Source organism: Triticum aestivum, chromosome 5A (assembly GCF_018294505.1).
Source record: "Triticum aestivum cultivar Chinese Spring chromosome 5A, IWGSC CS RefSeq v2.1, whole genome shotgun sequence".
Lineage (NCBI taxonomy): Eukaryota > Viridiplantae > Streptophyta > Magnoliopsida > Poales > Poaceae > Triticum > Triticum aestivum.
Window position 1 is genome coordinate 578668557 of NC_057806.1, and position 22350 is coordinate 578690906.

A 22350-nucleotide genomic window follows, 5' to 3' on the forward strand; every position below is an offset into this window, starting at 1 on the left:
CCTTCCAATGTCTTTCAAGGCGCCTTTTGGGTCTTTAAAGGCATTTTAAAATACCTCCTAATTGCTACCGTGTTGTAGTGACATGAGTGGCGCGACGGTGATCTTCGTGCTCAATAAGCTGTGCCGGCGTAGGGCAAGGGGAGAAGAGGTGGCCGAGTGGGGTGTGATGATGGCGTTCGGTCTGGGGATTATTTATATATATGTATATACATGTGGAGTTTCACAGGCGTATTTGAAAACACCATCAAAGAATATCAGAGGCATTCTTCTAAAACGCCCTGAATGGTCTGAGCATCGGAGGCATTCTCCGAAAGTGCCTTTAAAGCCCTTTCCCTTCAGGATTATCTCTAGCGCTTTTCTAAAATACCTTCTTATGTCTTTTAAGGCACCTTTTGGGTCTTTAAAGGCATTTTAAAATGCCTCCTAATTGCTACCGTGTTGTAGTGACATGAGTGGCGCGACGGTGATCTTCGTGCTCAATGAGCTGCGCCGGCGTAGGGCAAGGGGAGAAGAGGTGGCCGAGTGGGGTGTGTGAAGGAAATATGCCCTAGAGGCAATAATAAAGTTATTATTTATTTCCTTATATCATGATAAATGTTTATTATTCATGCTAGAATTGTATTAACCGGAAACATAATACATGTGTGAATACATAGACAAACAGAGTGTCACTAGTATGCCTCTACTTGACTAGCTCGTTAATCAAAGATGGTTATGTTTCCTAACCATGGACAAAGAGTTGTTATTTGATTAACGGGATCACGTCATTAGTTGAATGATCTGATTGACATGACCCATTCCATTAGCTTAGCACCCGATCGTTTAGTATGTTGCTATTGCTTTCTTCATGACTTATACATGTTCCTATGACTATGAGATTATGCAACTCCCGTTTGCCGGAGGAACACTTTGTGTGCTACCAAACATCACAACGTAACTGGGTGATTATAAAGGAGCTCTACAGGTGTCTCCAAAGGTATATGTTGGGTTGGCATATTTCGAGATTAGGATTTGTCACTCCGAATGTCGGAGAGGTATCTCTGGGCCCTCTCGGTAATGCACACCACTTAAGCCTTGCAAGCATTGCAACTAATGAGTTAGTTGCGGGATGATGTATTACGGAACGAGTAAAGAGACTTGCCGGTAACGAGATTGAACTAGGTATTGGATACCGACGATCGAATCTCAGGCAAGTAACATACCGATGACAAAGGGAACAACGTATGTTGTTATGCGGTCTGACCGATAAAGATCTTCGTAGAATATGTAGGAGCCAATATGGGCATCCAGGTCCCGCTATTGGTTATTGACCGGAGACGTGTCTCGGTCATGTCTACATTGTTCTCGAACCGTAGGGTCCGCACGCTTAAGGTTTCGATGACAGTTATATTATGAGTTTATGAGTTTTGATGTGCCGAAGGAGTTCGGAGTCCCGGATGAGATCGGGGACATGACGGGAGTCTCGAAATGGTCGAGACGTAAAGATCGATATATTGGACGACTATATTCGGACATCAGAAAGGTTCCGAGTGATTCGGGTATTTTTCGGAGTACCGGGGAGTTACGGGAATACGGGGGGAGAAGTATTGGGCCTTATTGGGCCATACGGGAAAGAGAGAGGGGCTGCCTAGGGCAGGCCGCGCGCCCCCCAATGCCTAGTCCGAATTGGACTAGGGGGAGGGGCTGCGCCCCCTCCTTCCTTCCCTTCTCCCTTCCCCTTCCTTGTCTCCTACTCCTACTACATGGAAGGACTCCTAGTTGGACTAGGAAAGGGGGAATCCTACTCCCGGTGGGAGTAGGACTCCCCTAGGGCGCGCCATAGAGAGGGCCGGCCCTCCCCTCCTCCACTCCTTTATATACGGGGGCAGGGGGCACCCCATAGACACACAAGTTGATCTTCGTGATCGTTCCTTAGCCGTGTGCGGTGCCCCCCTCCATGATATTACACCTCAGTCATATTGTAGCGGTGCTTAGGCGAAGCCCTGCGACAGTTGAACATCAAGATCATCACCACACCGTCGTGCTGACGGAACTCCTCCCCGAAGCTTTGCTGGATCGGAGCCCGGGGAGCGTCATCGAGCTGAACGTGTGCCAAGAACTTGGAGGTGCCGGAGTAACGGTGCTTGGATCGGTTGGACCGGGAAGACGTATGACTACTTCCTCTACGTTGCGTCAATGCTTCCGCTTCGGTCTACAAGGGTACGTAGACAACACTCTCCCCTCTCGTTGCTATGCATCACCATGATCTTGCGTGTGCGTAGGAATTTTTTTGAAATTACTACGTTCCCCTACAGTGGCATCCGAGCCTAGGTTTTATGGTTTGATGTTATATGCACGAGTAGAACACAAGTGAGTTGTGGGCGATATAAGTCATACTGCTTACCAGCATGTCATACTTTGGTTCGGCGGTATTGTTGGATGAAGCGGCCCGGACCGACATTATGCGTACGCTTACGCGAGACTGGTTCTACCGCCGTGCTTTGCACACAGGTGGCTGGCGGGTGTCACTTTCTCCAACTTTAGTTAAACCGAGTGTGGCTACGCCCGGTCCTTGCGAAGGTTAAAACTACACCAACTTGACAAACTATCGTTGTGGTTTTGATGCGTAGGTAAGATTGGTTCTTGCTTAAGCCCGTAGCAGCCACGTAAAACTTGCAACAACAAAGTAGAGGACGTCTAACTTGTTTTTGCAGGGCATGTTGTGATGTGATATGGTCAAGACATGATGCTAAATTTTATTGTATGAGATTATCATGTTTTGTAACCGAGTTATCGGCAACTGGCAGGAGCCATATGGTTGTCGCTTTATTGTATGCAATGCAATCGCGCTGTAATGCTTTACTTTATCACTAAGCGGTAGCAATAGTCGTGGAAGCATAAGATTGGCGAGACGACAACGATGCTACGATGGAGATCAAGGTGTCGCGCCGGTGACGATGGTAATCACGACGGTGCTTCAGAGATGGAGATCACAAGCACAAGATGATGATGGCCATATCACATCACTTATATTGATTGCATGTGATGTTTATCTTTTATGCATCTTATCTTGCTTTGATTGACGGTAGCATTATAAGATGATCTCTCTCTAAATTATCAAGAAGTGTTCTCCCTGAGTATGCACCGTTGCGAAAGTTCTTCGTGCTGAGACACCACGTGATGATCGGGTGTGATAGGCTCTACGTTCAAATACAACGGGTGCAAAACAGTTGCACACGCGGAATACTCAGGTTATACTTGACGAGCCAAGCATATACAGATATGGCCTCGGAACACGGAGACCGAAAGGTCGAGCGTGAATTATATAGTAGATATGATCAACATAGTGATGTTCACCATTGAAAGCTACTCCATTTCACGTGATGATCGGTTATGGTTTAGTTGATTTGGATCACGTGATCACTTAGAGGATTAGAGGGATGTCTATCTAAGTGGGAGTTCTTAAGTAATATGATTAATTGAACTTTAATTTATCATGAACTTAGTCCTGCTAGCATTAGCATATCTATGTTGTAGATCAATAGCTTGCGTTGTTGCTTTCATATGTTTATTTTGATATGTTCCTAGAGAAAAATTGTGTTGAAAGATGTTAGTAGCAATGATGCGGATTGGATCCGTGATCTGAGGTTTATCCTCATTGCTGCACAGAAGAATTATGTCCTTGATGCACCGCTAGGTGACAGACCTATTGCAGGAGCAGATGCAGACGTTATGAACGTTTGGCTAGCTCAATATAATGACTACTTGATAGTTTAGTGCACCATGCTTAACGGCTTAGAATCGGGACTTCAAAGACGTTTTGAACGTCATGGACCATATGAGATGTTCCAGGAGTTGAAGTTAATATTTCAAGCAAATACCCGAGTTGAGAAATATGAAGTCTCCAACAAGTTCTATAGCTAAAAGATGGAGGAGAATAGCTCAAGCAGTGAGCATGTGCTCAGATTGTTTGGGTACTACAATCACTTGAATCAAGTGGGAGTTAATCTTCCAGATAAAATAGTGATTGACATAATTCTCTAGTCACCATCACCAAGTTAGTAGAACTTCGTGATGAACTATAATATGCAAGGGATAACGACAATTCCCAAGCTCTTCGTGATGCGGAAATCGATGAAGGTAGAAATCAAGAAAAACATCAAGTGTTGATGGTTAACAAGACCACTAGTTTCAAGAAAAGGGCAAAGGGAAGAAGGGGAACTTCAAGAAGAACAACAAGCAAGTTGCTGCTCAAGTGAAGAAGCCCAAGTCTGGTCCTAAGCCTGAGACTAAGTGCTTCTACTGCAAAGGGACTGGTCACTGGAAGCAGAACTGCCCCAAGTATTGGGCGGATAAGAAGGATGGCAAAGTGAACAAAAGTATATTTGATATACATGTTATTGATGTGTACTTTACTAGTGTTTATAGCAACCCCTCAGTATTTGATACTGGATCAGTTGCTAAGAGTAGTAACTCGAAACAGGAGTTGCAGAATAAACAGAGACTAGTTAAGGGTGAAGTGACGATGTGTGTTGGAAGTAGTTCCAAGATTGATATAATCATCATCGCACACTCCCCTATACTTTCGGGATTAGTGTTGAACCTAAATAAGTGTTATTTGGTTTTTGCGTTGAGCATGAATATGATTTGATTATGTTTATTGCAATACGGTTATTCATTAAAGTCAAAGAATAATTGTTGTTCTGTTTACATGAATAAAACCTTCGATGGTCATACACCCAATGAAACAAGTTCGTTGGATCTCGATCATAGTGATACACATATTCATAATATTGAAACCAAAAGATGCAAAGTTAATAATGATAGTGCAACTTATTTGTGGCACTGCCGTTTAAGTCATATTGGTGTAAAGCGCATGAAGAAACTCCATGCTGATGGGCTTTTGGAATCACTTGATTATGAATCACTTGATGCTTGCGAACCATGCCTTATGGGCAAGATGACTAAAACGCCGTTCTCCGGAACAATGAAGCAAGCAACAGATTTGTTGGAAATCATACATACTGATGTATGTGGTCCGATGAATATTAAGGCTTACAGCAGGTATCATTATTTTCTGACCTTCACAGATGATTTGAGCAGATATGGGGATATCTACTTGATGAAACATAAGTCTGAAACATTTGAATAGTTCAAAGAATTTCAGAGTGAAGTGGAAAATCATCGTGACAAGAAAATAGAAGTTTCTACGATATGATCGCAGAGGTAAAATATTTGAGTTACGAGTTTGGCCTTCAATTAAAACAATGTGAAATAGTTTCACTACTCATGCCACCTGGAACACCATAGTGTAATGGTGTGTCCGAACGTCATAACCGTACTTTATTAGATATAGTGCGATCTATGATGTCTCTTACCGATCTACCACTATTGTTTTGGGGTTATGCATTAGAGACAGCTGCATTCACGTTAAATAGGGCACCATCTAAATCCGTTGAGACGACACCGTGTGAACTATGGTTTGGCAAGAAATCTAAGCTGTCATTTCTTAAAATTTGGAGTTGCGATGCTTATGTGAAAAAGTTTCATCTCGATAAGCTCAAACTCAAATCGGAGAAATAGGTCTTCATAGGATACCCAAAGGAGACAGTTGGGTACACCTTCTATCACAGATCCGAAGGCAAGACATTCATTGCTAAGAATGGATCCTTTCTAGAGAAGGAGTTTCTCTCAAAAGAAGTGAGTGGGAGGAAAGTAGAAAACTTGATAAGGTAATTGTACCTTCTCCCTTATTGGAAAATAGTTCATCACAGAAATCTGTTCCTGTGACTACTACACCAATTAGTGAGGAAGCTAATGATGATAATCATGTAACTTCAGATCAAGTTACTACCGAATCTCGTAGGTAAACCAGAGTGAGATCCGCACCAGAGTGGTACGGTAATCCTATTCCGAAGGTCATGTTACTTGACCATGACGAACCTACGAACTATGAGGAAGCGATGATGAGCCCAGATTCCGATAAATGGATTGAGGCCATGAAATCTGAGATAGGATCCATGTATGAGAACAAAGTGTGGACTTTGGTGGACTTGCCCGAGGATCGGCAAGCCATTGATAATAAATGGATCTTCAAGAGGAAGACGGACACGGATAGTAGTGTTACTATCTACAAAGCTAGAATTGTCGCAAAAGGTTTTCGACAAGTTCAAGATGTTGACTACGATGAGAGATTCTCAATCGTATCTATGCTTAAGTCTGTCCGAATCATGTTAGCAATTGCCGCATTTTATGAAATCTGGCAAATGAATAAACAAAACTGCATTCCTTAATGGATTTATTAAAGAAGAGTTGTATGTGATGCAACAAGATGGTTTTGTCAATCCTAAAAGTGCTAACAAGATATGCAAGCTCCAGCGATCCATTTATGGACTGGTGCAAGCATCTCGGAGTTGGAATATACGCTTTGATAAGTTGATCAAAGCATATAGTTTTATATAGACTTGCGGTGAAGCCTGTATTTACAAGAAAGTGAGTGGGAGCACTACAACATTTCTGATAAGTATATGTGAATGACATATTGTTGATCGGAAATAATGTAGAATTATTCTGCAAAGCATAAAGGAGTGTTTGAAATGAGTTTTCAAAGAAAGACCTCGGTGAAGCTGCTTACATATTGAGTATCAAGATCTATAGAGATCAAGACGCTTGATAAGTTTTTTCAATGAGTACATACCTTGACAAGATTTTGAAGTAGTTCAAAATGGAACAGTCAAAGAAAAAGTTTCTTGCCTGTGTTACAAGGTGTGAAGTTGAGTAAGACTCAAAGCCCGACCACGGCAGAAGATAGAAAGAGAATGAAAGTCATTCCCTATGCCTCAGTCATAGGTTCTATAAAGTATGCCATGCTATGTACCAGATCTATTGTATACCATACATTGTGTTAAGAGAGGGAGTACAATAGTGATCTAGGAGTATATCAATGGACAGCGGTCAAAATTATCCTTACTGGAATAAGGATATGTTTCTCGATTATGGAGGTGACAAAAGGTTCATCGTAAATGGTTACGTCGATGCAAGTTTTGACACTGATCCAGATGACTCTGAGTCTCAATCTGGATACATATTGAAAGTGGGAGAAATTAGCTAGAGTAGCTCCATGCAGAGCATTGTTGACATAGAAATTTGCAAAATACATGCGGATCTGAATGTGGCAGACCCGTTGACTAAACTTCTCTCACAAGCAAAACATGATCACTTTTTGGGTCTTAATCACATAGCGATGTGAACTAGATTATTGAATCTAGTAACCCTTTGGGTGTTAGTCACATGAAGATGTGAACCAATCACATAAAGATGTGAACTATTGATGTTAAATCACATGGCGATGTGATCTAGATTATTGACTCTAGTGCAAGTGGGAGACTGAAGGAAATATGCCCTAGAGGCAATAATAAAGTTATTATTTATTTCCTTATATCATGATAAATGTTTATTATTCATGCTAGAATTGTATTAACCGGAAACATAATACATGTGTGAATACATAGACAAACAGAGTGTCACTAGTATGCCTCTACTTGACTAGCTCGTTAATCAAAGATGGTTATATTTCCTAACCATGGACAAAGAGTTGTTATTTGATTAACGGGATCACGTCATTACTTGAATGATCTGATTGACATGACCCATTCCATTAGCTTAGCACCTGATCATTTAGTATGTTGCTATTGCTTTCTTCATGACTTATACATGTTCCTATGACTATGAGATTATGCAACTCCCGTTTGCCGGAGGAACACTTTGTGTGCTACCAAACGTCACAACGTAACTGGGTGATTATAAAGGAGCTCTACAGGTGTCTCCAAAGGTACATGTTGGGTTGGCGTATTTCGAGATTAGGATTTGTCACTCCGAATGTCGGAGAGGTATCTCTGGGCCCTCTCGGTAATGCACATCACTTAAGCCTTGCAAGCATTGCAACTAATGAGTTAGTTGCCGGATGATGTATTACGGAACGAGTAAAGAGACTTGCCGGTAACGAGATTGAACTAGGTATTGGACACCGACGATCAAATCTCAGGCAAGTAACATACCGATGACAAAGGGAACAACATATGTTGTTATGCAGTCTGACCGATAAAGATCTTCATAGAATATGTAGGAGCCAATATGGGCATCCAGGTCCCGCTATTGGTTATTGACCGGAGACGTGTCTCGTTCATGTCTACATTGTTCTCGAACCATAGGGTCCGCACGCTTAAGGTTTCGATGACAGTTATATTATGAGTTTATGAGTTTTGATGTACCGAAGGAGTTCGGAGTCCCGCATGAGATCGGGGACATGACGAGGAGTCTCGAAATGGCCGAGATGTAAAGATCGATATATTGGACGACTATATTCGGACATCGGAAAGGTTCCGAGTGATTCGGGTATTTTTCGGAGTACCGGAGAGTTACGGGAATACGGGGGGAGAAGTATTGGGCCTTATTGGGCCATACGGGAAAGAGAGAGGGGCTGCCTAGGGCAGGCCGCGCCCCCCCCCAAGGCCTAGTCCGAATTGGACTAGGGGGAGGGGCTGCGCCCCCTCCTTCCTTCCCTTCTCCCTTCCCCTTCCTTGTCTCCTACTCCTACTACATGGAAGGACTCCTAGTTGGACTAGGAAAGGGGGAATCCTACTCCCGGTGGGAGTAGGACTCCCCTAGGGCGCGCCATAGAGAGGGCCGGCCCTCCCCTCCTCCACTCCTTTATATACGGGGGCAGGGGGCACCCCATAGACACACAAGTTGATCTTCGTGATCGTTCCTTAGCCGTGTGCGGTGCCCCCCTCCACGATATTACACCTCGGTCATATTGTAGCGGTGCTTAGGCGAAGCCCTGCGACAGTTGAGCATCAAGATCGTCACCACGCCGTCGTGCTGACGAAACTCCTCCCCGAAGCTTTGCTGGATCGGAGCCCCAGGAGCGTCATCGGGCTGAACGTGTGCCAAGAACTCGGAGGTACCGGAGTAACGGTGCTTGGATCGGTTGGACCGGGAAGACGTACGACTACTTCCTCTACGTTGCGTCAACGCTTCCGCTTCAGTCTACAAGGGTACATAGACAACACTCTCCCCTCTCGTTGCTATGCGTCACCATGATCTTGCGTGTGCGTAGGAATTTTTTTGAAATTACTATGTTCCCCTACAGTGTGATGATGGCGTTCGGTCCGGGGATCACGATCGAGACCATGGTGCTGCACGCCGCAGGCAGCCTCAAGGAAAATTAGCTATTCTTAAAGAGCAACTGAATCATATGTTTCTGGAGGTTGTGTAGTAACTTGATGATCTTGGACTGAGCTAGGTTGCTGCAGCAGCCACCAAACATGAAGGGTAGACTTATAAGAAACAGCCAACTTCACCTCAAAGTAAAATAAAATAAAATGAAATAAGAAAGAGCCAACTTTTTTTTAGTTGTTTGGATTGCTTACCATATATATGTCATGTGGTATACGAAAGAGCCAAATTAACATGACTATGTAAATCGATATTGGAGTTCCTCCCTTCATTTATCTTTATTCTATAGTGGTGGCTTTGCCTTGTCTATTAATCAAGGAGAGAATAGAGTTTTACAAGTGTCCCTCAAAACATAGCATGACGATTACTTGCGTAATATAATTTGCCCTAGTTTTTTAGGACCCGTGGTGACCCATAGTTTCACCTTGTCAAAGATCATGTTCAACAAGATTGGCGACGGGGCACACTTATGCCGAAAGACGCGTAAGTTCCTCTCATCGTCCATATTTTCCAAGAGACAAGTATGGTGAGGAAGATCAGGGCCGGCCCTAGCATCTCAGAGGCCCTAGTGCGAACATGGTACAATGGGCCCTACAGTCACACCTTACGTCTCCATGTTCGCTGCTGCACATTGCAGCCGCAAGTTCGTTCAAACTATCCATATGACACAACAGTAATTTTAAATAAATATTTTATGATCTATCTAGAAGTGGCAATTTGAAATTTGAACAAAAACACAAACACCTTCCATACAAGAATAGTAGAGAAATGTCACAAGATAAACCCCCAGCAACATCTAATCGTCATGTGGTAATGTGGTGATGGTCGATCATCTTTAACATGAAACAATTACTTGTGTGAGAATTTCATGCAAGAGAATCGTCATATAATTCGCAATAAGCAAGAAAAGACAGACAATCCATAGGATGAACAATTTAGCTATGGACCGGTGCTGGTGTCAACGCCTTAGCGGCAAGCCAAATGTGGTTCATCTTCAGCTCGTCGCCGGTGCCAAGGAGGTCACCACCAGGGCCTTGTCGCCTTGGGTACTTACGAAAGAACCTATCTACTACCAGTACAAAACTCACTGGCAAACAAATTAAGGAGATGATACAACTGAAAATCCATTCATGAGCGTCGCTTGGGTCCCGCCCCCCTGGGGACTTGGTGCAATTAATTGGGAGAGGAAGAAGATTGGACGAGAAGAAGAACAAACCGGCGGCGCTGTCTCACACAAAATGAAGCAATTATGATTTAATCTCATGGCTTGCTCCACCATCCTTAATGGGCTGTGAGTGCAACCTTCCTCAGTTTTTTCCCTTCAAATGTATCAATACATGTGCACAGAGAGGGTGGGCCCCTGGACATGCTGGGCCCTAGGCGGCTGCACTCCTCGCCATGGCTTAGGGCCGGCCCTGAGGAACATCTTGGCTCGACTGTTTGGGGTTTGCATGCCTGCTCTCATGTCCCACCAATCCTTGAAGGAGCCCTCCAAATGCCAAGTGGATGTATCCATGTGTACAAGGCCTAGCTTCTTTCTTGTCCCACCAATCCTTGAAGGAGCCTTACAAATGCCAAGTGGATGTATCCATGTGTACAAGGCCTAGCTTCTCGATGACCAATATCCAAAGTTCAAGGGTGTAGCACACTTGAAGGATAGATGAGCTCGGGTTTCTTGCTCCCTTTTACAAAGAGGATAAAGTCCACAATTTGTTCACACGCGTCTTTCAAACTGATAGGCATTCCAAGTCTGATCATGGAATGTCAACCAACCAAAAAAATTGTCTTCTGGAGGGGCCCAAACTATGAGATCCATGGACGAGTGGGTCATGCCAAGGAATTGAGTCTTATAGGCGGCGGATGCCGAATAGACCCCATCATTCGAGTGCTTCCAAAACGTGTCGTCCTCGGTTTGCCCTTAATGGTGAACCAGCACTTGTGAACATAGTATTTTTCCGGTGATTTAGCTATGAACAAAAAAACTGCTTCGTGCACATGCATCCAAACATCCAATGTAATGTAAAAATTCAACTTTGGACACCTCATAGCATTAAGACTGAAATAGGAACACAATCTAGACAAAGCACCTCACTCTATGTCACTTGGCCCATCAGTATTTATCATGGTCTGTTACACAAATTGCCAGTAGAAGCAAATATGTATATTTTAGGCCAATATAGGCCAGATTGGTAGAACCATATGTCATTTTTTTTCAAAATACGACGTGTTTTGCATCAAATTGGCGGAATTTCACATAGGGCGCCCCCTGACAAGGCCGGTCCATGTAGCGAGTACGGTTTCTGTAACGAGCTGGTACAATAGCGGCTCGGGCCCTATAATGTTCTTTTTCATTCGAATTTTTTTAAATGTGGGAACAAATATTTTGAAAAAGTGATTATTAGTTGAGGATACTTATTAAAAAGCATATTTTTTTTGAAAATGTGAATATTTTCAAAAAACTGAAAATTTACTGAAAACGCAAACATTTTTTGGAAAATTAAGAAAATGATAAATCTTTTTTGGAAAATGCAAACATATTTTGAAAAAAAATCAAACCTTTTTCAGATTTTTTTGAAATTTTCTAAAATGTAAATATATTTTGTATGTGAAGATTTGTTAAAACATGAACATTTTTTAAACAAGAATAATTCTTAAAAGTTTGAATTTTTTGTTCCAAACATAATTTTTCAAAATTACCAAAAAACAAATATAATTTGAAAAAGAAAAAAAACGTAATAAAATTCTGCAAAATAAAATAAAACAAAAAATAAAATAACCAAAACCCTATCAAGAACCTTCCTGACCGTTCCCAAAACCAGGTCCAGTACGTGGGGCAGGCCCAGTTACCTGGTCCACTCGCTCTCCTATGTGCGTTTCTGCGGCAATTTAAAGCAACAACCGTTAATTACAGAATACCGTAAGAAGCTAAACCACTAGTTAAGGAGTATCCCTTTACTTGGTAACTCCCTCACCCTTACTGGTTTAACAAATGGCGTAATTCACATAAGACACTTGTCATAATGTGAGAGTTTCTGTTTTTACTCTAGTTTCATTTTTATAAAACTAGGACATTGCCCGTGCGTTGCAACGGGATATAAATAGTCTAGTATGTTAGCTCGTGATTTACTTGTCCATATAAATGCAAGTGTGTAAATAAATGTTTATCAAGTCATGCTCATATTTTCCTTTAATTAGCTTGATAAGAAGTTTGGAGTAAAATTTTGATAAGTAAATTAAGAGGGAATTGCTTTAGAAGGTAAGTAAGTTAAGATGATTGATTATCATGCAGGAAAGCTACAAACAAAGGGTGTGGTGGGACAAAAAAAACATGAGGACGGAAAAAAATGGGGCGAAGGGACATGGTTGGACATGGGAGAACCGGTTGCCAAAGGATTCTGCTGGCAAGAAACGAACACTAATGAAGAATGAACACATCCAAACATTTAATGGGTTAAACTTTACCTTTTGTTAAGTATCATGCAATGCATGTATTTTTTTCAAATATAAAGATATATAGTTGGTATATGGTTGAATGCCTCAGGCCATATGTCAGGAGAGCCTAAATCAATTTCCTTTCCGTCAATAAAAACAATATAATATGTTGAATATGCATCACAAAATCACTACAAGTCCACACATCAGGAGCAACCTCTTGCAATATTTACCTGGCTATTTTCATTGTCGGCCTATAATCTGGCATGTCACCTTGATTTCGCATCCATTTCCAGAAATTCTTCTCCACTGTTATCTAATAAAGCATGTCAGAAAATAATAAAATTATGCAACAGAGAGTGGTCTCAAATTTAGGAATTCTTTGCTTGAAATTCATTCATTTACCCTGGAAAGATGCGAGGAAAAGGAGACGACGAGAGCCGGAACTACAGTGGGGAGGTCCAGAAGGAGGCGGAAAGGACACGCCGATAGTTTCTCTCCCTCCACACTCTTACAAGGCCAACTATGAGGCGAAATAAACTTCAATGCATGGGAGTCTTGTATTGTTAGAACTAAACTTGCTTGATGGCCACAAAATACAATTGCATACTTATATAAGGTAATGCCAAGGGGGCTTCTCTTGGAGCCCAGAATCTTCACGCATATATCTCTCCAAGCACCACTAAATGGGGGAAAATAGCATCTTTATCAACTTAACTTTGTCATGCATGGCCCGGGCATCCACCACCTCTCCTCGCCCCAGTGTCTTGCCGGACGTGAGGGCGCCAAGTCGTTGCAACTATTCTTGTGACTCTTGTCTCGAAAGTACCAGAAGACAGTCTTCTAAAAGCCATCCATGATCTCCTGCGCGAACATGAAATTAAGCCACATGAACGCTTGACCCGTGCATGCACGTACGTAATCACCGGATAGTACTGCTCCTAGCACGCATCTCTCCTTTCCTTTCTTTTCACCCGGTTGTTGGCATGAGCTGTGAGATGCAGTTGCCGGAAGGTTGTTAACTTCTTTGTGTGTACTCGCATAATAAAAGGATAAACAGATAGCAGAAAACGTTGCGTCTTGTTCTTCTCCTACAATTACCTTGCGCGTCTTCAATAGTTTGGCAAGGACAAAGAGACTCAGATTTGGCAAGCAGCATGTCGTCGAGCTTCTCAATCGAGGGCGGAGGTTAACGTAGACATCGGATCTCGGCCTGGTCTGCTGGTCGCCATCAATTGACAGAATCAGAATGCATAATGTTTCGATTTCTCACCTCACGTGTTGAGAGCCGTCGGGCAGGATGTCCTTGTATTGGAAGAACTCGACGATGTAGTCGTAGACCCAGAGCAGGCAGTCCATGTCGCCTCCTTCTCCACCGGCAGAGGCTCCAGCCTGTGGCAGCTCAAGAAAACGGTGCCTGCAAGCAGAGGAAGCAATGGATAATATCAGCGTTCTCCATTTTATTGGTAATTGACCTTTCCCACAGAAGGACAGACAGGCGTGAGTAACTTACCTATGGCAGCGGCGGTGGAGAAGGACATGTTCTGGCAGTGGCATGAACCTCTACAGGGTCATGCCGTTTCGAAGTGCCCACTCGGCGAGCCGACCAACATACCACGCGGATGCAGGGTCCCTTCGCCGGTCGCCTCGCACACCAACCACGGCTCTACGGGCCAGCACCGCGGCTGCTCTCCTCTCTGCTCTCGCCCATCTCTCTCTTAGCATCTTCCACAAGAAAAGACGTACGGGGATCGGTCTGGCCGGTATATCAGATAGGGCAGGTTTGGAAGGAACAATAACAGGAGACTACGTGAGTCACGGGAGCAATTAATTACGGGATTATTTTTTAGGGAAACAATTAATTACGGGAATCAGATGGAACCAACCAGGAGAGAAAATTGGTGGAGGGAGGAAACAAAATCGGGGGAAAACCGGTGGAGGGGTGGGATGTCGTACGAGAGGGTTGGACGAAGAGCAGGGAATGTAAGAGAGGAAACGGAACACTCCGTTTCTTTTAGGTAGTAGAGATATTTTACCTCTTGAACCGTGCACCCGACCGAACATGATAAGATTTCGAGTCTCTGCGCTCACTGTGCTAGTCACTGAATTAATAGCTAGCACATAGTACATGATGCAATATCAAAATAAAACACATGTCATAAATATTACATCGCAGATTTATAGTTTAAATATTACACTTGTGTAACACAAAGCTAGCATACAGACAAAATACAATGGAAAAGCAAATAAATTTTTTATGGAGTCCATCAACGTTACAAGCAAAAGTTGAGTATAGATATCGTAACACTACATCGCATCACTTACTCGTCGTACAAAATTCTGCAACATGATAAGTTCCGTCTGTGTAGGCCAGTTCATCGAATGTAGTAGCAAGTCATACAGAAATGATATAACAGACCTACTTGTATATGCTTGTATACCAAAAGGATAGGCTGGTGGTTGTTTTGCAGAAATGCAATATTCCCCTCATCATGTCAAGATTTTCAAAACTAGGTCCTATTTTAATAGGTTTCGACGAACTTTATCACAAAAAAGGACGGAAATAAAAACCAAAACCCGGAGAAAAATCCAAAAAAGTAAAATAGAATAAACCGGTTCATGAAAATAGAATACCGAAAAAACTGAGTCATAAGCGCAGTTGCGGTTTTCACTTTTTTGAAAGCACCATTTGTTATTTCCCTTATTTCTGGTGGTGTGCTTCTCACGGAAGAAAATGTGTATTTCCACGAGAAGCAAACCTATTTTTTTCCAAGAAGGAATCATAGTTTTTTGTTCTTTTTTTTCTTCTTAAAAGCACAACTGTTGTTCTCGCCAAAGAAAATCTATGTTTTCACAAGAAAGCAATTATGTACCTGTTGTGGAAACATTTTTTTCCGAGAAGCATGGCTCACGGAAGCACTTATATATGTGCTTACACGAGAAAAAAATATGTGCTTCTCATGGAAGGATGATTTTTTTAGATGAACAGTTGTGCTTCTCGTCAAAGTAAATAAGTGCTTCTAGACGAAGCAAGTTTATAAAAGGAACCAAGATATAAAATGAATTAAGGAGACACAAAAGCTCAAGCTTGGAGATGCCCAAGGCATCCCAAGATAATATTTCAAGAAGTCTTAAGAATCTAAGCATGGCGATGCCCCCGCTAGGCATCCCACCTTTCTTCATCAACAATTATCGGTTAGCCTCGGTTGAGCCTAAGTTTTTCCTTCTTCGCATGATATGTGCTATTTTTAGAATGTCATTTTATTTTGTTTTGCTTTCTGTTCTAATAAATAATTAAGATCTGAAATTTTTTAAATGAGAGTGAGTCCTCAAATAGCTACCCGTTTACTTAACTACTCGCTTGATCTTCACTTATACCTTTTTGGAGTAGCTTGTCATTTACTCTCATGCTCACCTATATTATTCTGAGAGTTGATACTAGTGATGAAAATTTACGTAAGCTATGAAATTGGTCCTAATATGATGAATATGCAAGAAGAATATAATAAAAACTTTCATATAGATCACTGGATATGATAAGTTTGATTCCTTGCTATAGTTTTGAGATATTGAGATAATAATATGTGAGTCATGTTGGTGAGTAATTGTTCTTTAGTAAGAATATTGGTGTTAAGGTTTTTGATTCCCTACGAAAGTCAATAGTTATGCAATGAAATTATATCCTACTTATGATGCATTATTCGGTGTTAGTTATGCTTAATGCTTGCTTATGAGATTATTCGTTTCTTGGTTGGTCGCTTCTCAATCTTTTGCTAGCCTTCATTTTGCACCAAGTATGATCTCTACTTGTGCATCCAAAATCCTTTAAACCAGTTTTGCCACATGAGTCCACTATATCTACCTATATGCGGTATTCTTTTGCCGTTCTAAGCAAATTTGCATGTGCCATCTCTAATTTTCAAAATAAATTTCTCTTTTGTGTGTTTGTTTCGCTCGCAGAGCGGTGAGTATCGGTGTAAAAACCGACGGATCTCGGGTAGGGGGTCCCGAACTGTGCGTCTAAGGTTGATGGTAACATGAGACAGGGGACACGATTTTTACTCAGGTTTGGGCCCTCTCTATGGAGGTAATACCCTACTTCCTGCTTGATTGATATTGATGAATATGAGTATTACAAGAGTTGATCTACCACAAGATCGTAATGGCTAAACCCTAGAAGTCTAGCCTGTATGACTAAGGTATTGAGTATATCTATCCGGACTAAGTCCTCCAGTTTATATAGACACCGGGAGGATCTAGGGTTACACAAGGTTGGTTACAAACAAGGGAATTCACATATTCCGTCGCCAAGCTTGCCTTCCACACCAAGGAGACTCCCATCTGGACACGGGTGTAGTCTTCGGTCTTCGGTCTTCGTATCTTCACAGCCCATCAGTTCGGCCCATAGATAACAGGCCGGACGCCCGAGGAACCCTTAGTCCAGGACTCTCTCAGTAGCCCCCGAACCAGTCTTCAATAACATGGTGTTCGGCACACAGATTGTCTTCGGTATTGCAAGGCGGGTTCCTCCTTTAATGATTTCCAAGTAGTGTATTCGGCCGTAGATTTGATGTCTCCCCTCGGCTTCTGCGCGCTTAACGTCCTTGTTTTCCACGTGTTGAGCGAATGCGGACAGTTAGTGTATTTTTTGCAAATAACACCCCAATCCTGCAAGGAAGAGCATCTATTTGAAGAGATTTGATATCAGATCCTTTCGGCACCAAGCGGAGAAAATCCTTAGAGACCGCTAGGGAAGACCATTCCAACATGGCCAACAATCCCAGCTCCTCTTCCCGTTCCAACCTAGAGAGAGGCGAGTGGGAGAGGTGCTTTGTGTCCCATAGCCGATTGGCGAAGCTGCAAACGTAGGGATTTCTCCCTCCAGCAGATCTGGTCCCTGTTCGAGCAGGGTTGTCCTCCTTCAACGGCAAAACCCAGGAAGAGGATTTCCCAATCCGTCTGCGGGAGAACGGGTGTGCTTCGTCCCCTATCTGCTGAGGGGAGTGGGATTTCCAATTCACCCATTCCTTCGAGGGCTACTGGAGTACTACGGCCTCCAGCTGCACAATTTCACCCCCGGCTCCATCCTCCACATTGCGGGTTATGTTTCCCTATGCGAACTATTCCTGGGTTGCAAGTCCCATTTTGGTTTATGGAGAAGACTGTTCTGCCTCGTCCCTCGCAATCAAGGTGGATCAATTTTTGAAGTGGGAGGAGCCGAAGTGTGGCGCATCGCCGGGACCGGATACATGTCCTGCACGCCGAAGAAAGCTCCCGAAAAGTGGCCTTCTCTACATTGATGATGTCGCTCTACCAGCCCCGTCCGCATAGGCCTCCCCGAGTTTTCAAATGCTCCGCTAAAGAAGCGCCATAGCTGGCGTCCTCGGAGCCTCGAGGAAGAGGATAGCGCGGAGATCAGTTTACTACTGGGAAAGATTAAAACGCTTGCCCAGGCTGGATTGTCAATAGTCGAGGTGATGGCGATTTCTATAATGCGGGGGGTCCAGCCACTCCAATAACTAGGATTGCCCATGTGGCATTATAATAGAGAAGACGACGCCTCATGTTACGGCCGCAAGGGCCCGAAGACCCCCACTGCTCTAGCCAAGATTCTGGCCGAGTTGTATAAAAGGGAGATGGAGGAGTTCAGCCATCTCCATTATCGAGACGGACTTTCCATGTACAATCCTCCTAGTTGGGTAAGGTTTGGCCCCACTTATTTTATCCTGTCCCTGGATCATTCGTTGACAGGCAGCATCTTATCTGCTCCTAACAGGAATGTCGAAAGGCTGCCGAGGGGATCTATGACCCTGCCTCTCAGCCGGAGAATCGCAACCGGGATCTTGACCCCGGATATGAAGAAGATCCGGACATATTCATGGAGCTTGAGGAGGGCACATTGTATCAGATAAGCTACAACGGTACATATGTACCCATTATCGCCGATTACCCCGGCCTCCTTCCAGCTTCACACGTAAGTAATCCAAAGACACCTTATCCAAAAGAGATCTCTCCTTCCTTCTCATCCACCGCACTATCCTGTGCTCAAAAGGGGAAGGGTTCGACGCGCCATACCGCTCCAGGGGTATCTCTGAAGAGAGCGTCCCCCACACCAGGCGAGCCTCCCAAGAGGAAAGCAAACAAAGACACGGCCGGGCCTTCATCGAAGAGGTATGAATTTTCCAATGTGAACCTGGGCAGTCACGTCCAACCATGACCCTCCCGTTTTCCATGTGTCAGGAAAAAGGTGCGCCGAACTATATCCGGAGGTTCGAGCGGCCGTACTTCCCGCGGCCAGGATTCAAATCCTGCCGTGAAGACGGGGACTGATGCGGGGGCGACGCCGGAATGTCCTCCAGCCGAGGACTCAGATGATGTATCCGTCACCAACTCGGAAGTGGAGAGTGCCATGAATCATCGGCACCGCCGGGCCATTTTACAAGACCCTAGTTTTTCAGAAGAGTCGTTTAACGCCTTCAGCTCGGCCGATGCATACATCCGAGCTGCTCGAGATGGGCTTAACAGGGCCACAAGGCAACATTTGAAAGATGTGCAGGTAAATTGTTTTGTCTGACTATGATAACCATATGCCAGTAGCCCCCGAGACTTAAAGGAGTTGAAACAACTGATTTAAGGATCAATGTACAACCAGGTGCTTACGGAGAAGAACACCCTATTAGCTCAAGAACTAGAAAAGTGTCAGCGCCGGCAGCTTGCTGCCAATGCCGAACTGGAGAAATACAAGGCATCTCCCGGTAATACTCCCCTTTATCGAGAATTCATAATGATACACTGATAGTGTGAATCTGGGTGCTTATCTTTTTGTTGGGTTGTTAGACCAGTTACGAGAGCAGCTGGACGCTGCTCGAAGTGAAGAACACGGAGCCAAAAAGCTACTAGCAGCGAGCGAGCATGTATTGACAAAAGTCGTTCAAGAGAAAAAGAAACTCCAGGATTCAAACACCAAACTGGGAGAAGAACTGAAAGATGTGCGAGCTCAGCTAGCAGACTCTGTGAAGGAGAACAAGAAGTTGCGAGGCGGCATATTCAGTATGTGGCCGCTTTTATCTTATAACAGTTTGGAGGTAACAGTAGCTGATATAGCTATAATTGCAGGTATATTGACGAACCACCCTGAAGAGGAGGTGTCCGGATCATCAAGTGATCTTCTGCAAGGGCTGTCACAGTTGCACGAGCAAGCTCAGCAGGCGATGCAGAGTGTAGCCAAGGCCTTATGGCCATCCGACTCCCCTCCATGAAGTATGGAGAAGCTGGTAGAGCTGTTCAAGGGAGCGCGGCGGCGTATTCGACTCTGGAAGATATCGGCCTGCCGAGAGGGTGCGCGAGAGGCCTGGGCCATGATGAAGACGCGATATATCAAGCTGGATCCTAATCACATGGCTCGTGTCGGACCGCTAGGGCCGAATGGGGAAGAAATTCCCGTTAGTTTAGTATATGACCAAGTAGAGGTGGCCGCCAAATATTCCCAACATGATTGTAAATTAGACTGCCTTTTGGATGGTATAGAGGAGGAAGTGTTTGAGTCGTGAGTGACTATGTACTTTCCTTCTAGCTGGATAATAAAGACAATTGTCATCGCCTACCTTTTCACTTCAACCTATGGACCCGAAGGTGTGGAGTGTTTCCGAATACCCTAGCGGCAGAATATACTGGGGTATGCTTGGAAACCAGGCATAGGGGTCATAATTGCTCGAATAGACAATGTGCATCCGGCTAGTTATGTTATATTACATTATGTAAGAAACATCTTCCAGAGAGAATAGTTCCGTTAAGGGTTCCTTTCCCTGGGTGTGCATGCATTTAATGTGCATGTCCGAACTGTGATTGAAAAAATCATAGAGTAAGTAACATCTGGGGTTCACAATGGAGTGAATGCGGAAACACCTTTAATTCACCGACCAAATATTCCCTTAAGAATGCTAGCTTTCTGCTTCACCCAATCTGAGGTACACATCCGGATGACCTGGTAGTAACAATCGCAGAGGTGCTCCCTTTATGCCCTAGCCGAACTAACGGGAGCATAGTGCATAAGCACAGGAGCCACGCAACCCAGCTTGGTCAAAACTTAAGTCATATCGATGCATATAATGGCGAAGAAAAGGTACATATGGAAAAAACGCATATGTGTTGAGCTTGGTGCTAGAAGAATAGTCGCAAGCTTCTGTACGAGAAGCCCCCAGGTATAGTGAACGTACATATTTAGAGATGTACGCATCAGGTAGGGATGGTCTAGCCGTACTAAAGCTGTAAGGCTAAATAAAAAATGAAAAGGTAAAAAAAATGAAAACAGAGGGAAGAAAAAAAACTGTAATAACAGGAGGGAGGAAACGAACACAGAGTTCGGCGCTAGGCATAAAATCATCGTAGTCTGGCCGCGTTCCAGGGGTTCGGCTCCAGGTGATTGTCTGACGCATCACGTAGGCGGTACGCTCCTCCGGTGAAAACTTCGTCAATGATGAAGCTCCCACTTGGGCTTGACTTTGTTCTTTTTCTTCTCCGGCAAGCATAGAATGAGTTCACCAACGTTATAAGTCTTGGCCCGCACTTCTCTGGTTTGGTACCTGCGAGCCTACTGTTGATAATATGCGGAACGGGCTTTTGCGACATCGCGCTCCTCCTCCATGGTATCTAAGCTGTCCTGCCGATCTAGCTCGGCTTCTCTCTCTTCGTACACACGCACTCGAGGTGAGTCATGAATAATATCGCAGGGTAACACTGCTTACACCATGAAGAAGGGTGTATATCCGGTAGTGCGGTTGGGCGTGGTCCGCAGCCCTCAGAGTACGGAGCTAAGTTCCTCCACCCAGTGCTTCTCCGATTCCTTCAAAGACCGCACTAGTCTGGGTTTGATGCCGCTCATAATAAGACTATTAGCCCGTTCGACTTGACTGTTTATATGCGGGTGATAGACAGAGGCGTAATCAAGCTTAATGCCTAGATTAGCGCACAGGGTTTTCACCTCATCGGCTGTAAAATTGGAGCCACTATCTGTGATTATACTGTGCGGGACACCATAACGGTGTACCACGCCGGATATGAAATATATTACTAGCCCCGCTTCGCCCGTCTTGACTGGTTTGGCCTCTATCCACTTAGTGAATTTATCCACCATGACCAGCAGATACTTTATCTTATGACTTCCTCCTTTAAGGGGTCCGACCATATCGAGCCCCCAGACCGCAAAAGGCCAAGTGATGGGGATTGTTTGTAAGGCAGTGGGGGGCATATGGCTTTGGTTGGCAAAGAGTTGGCATCCGACACAATGTTGGACAAGGTCATGTGCATCTGCTCGGTCTGTCGGCCAATAAAACCCTGCACGGAAGGCCTTGCTATCAAGGGCCCGAGTTGCGGTATGGTGACCGCCGAGTCCGGCATGAATTTCAGCCAAGAGCTGCCGCCCCTCTTCCGCAGATATACATCGTTGAAGGACTCCGGTAGCGCTTTTCTTATAGAGCTCTCCATCATGAACCTTGTAGGCCTTTGAACACCGGACAATGCAGCGGGCCTCATTCTGGTCCTCAGGAAGTTCCTTCCTGTTAAGGTAGGCCAAGAAGGGTTCGGTCCATGGGGCAATGACTGCCATGATGAGATGCGTCGACGGTGTTATTTCGGTGACTGAGCCCCCAACGACATCGGTGTTTCCGGGATCTGGGGTTATGTTAGGATCCGGACTAGTATTGC

General features: G+C 44.1%; 1 long non-coding RNA gene and 1 pseudogene across 1 annotated transcript; one reads left to right on the forward strand and one right to left on the reverse strand.

Moving 5' to 3' along the window:
• Positions 1 to 9209, forward strand: part of LOC123107790 (bisdemethoxycurcumin synthase-like) — a 14864-nt pseudogene extending 5655 nt beyond the window's left edge.
• Positions 9210 to 13086: 3877 nt separating this feature from the next.
• LOC123107791 (uncharacterized) lies at positions 13087 to 14347 on the reverse strand. The gene is made up of 3 exons (XR_006451755.1): positions 14162 to 14347; positions 13750 to 14065; positions 13087 to 13639 (listed from the first exon to the last, which is right to left on the reverse strand). It is a non-coding gene; the product is annotated as an uncharacterized lncRNA (long non-coding RNA).
• Positions 14348 to 22350: the final 8003 nt, after the last annotated feature.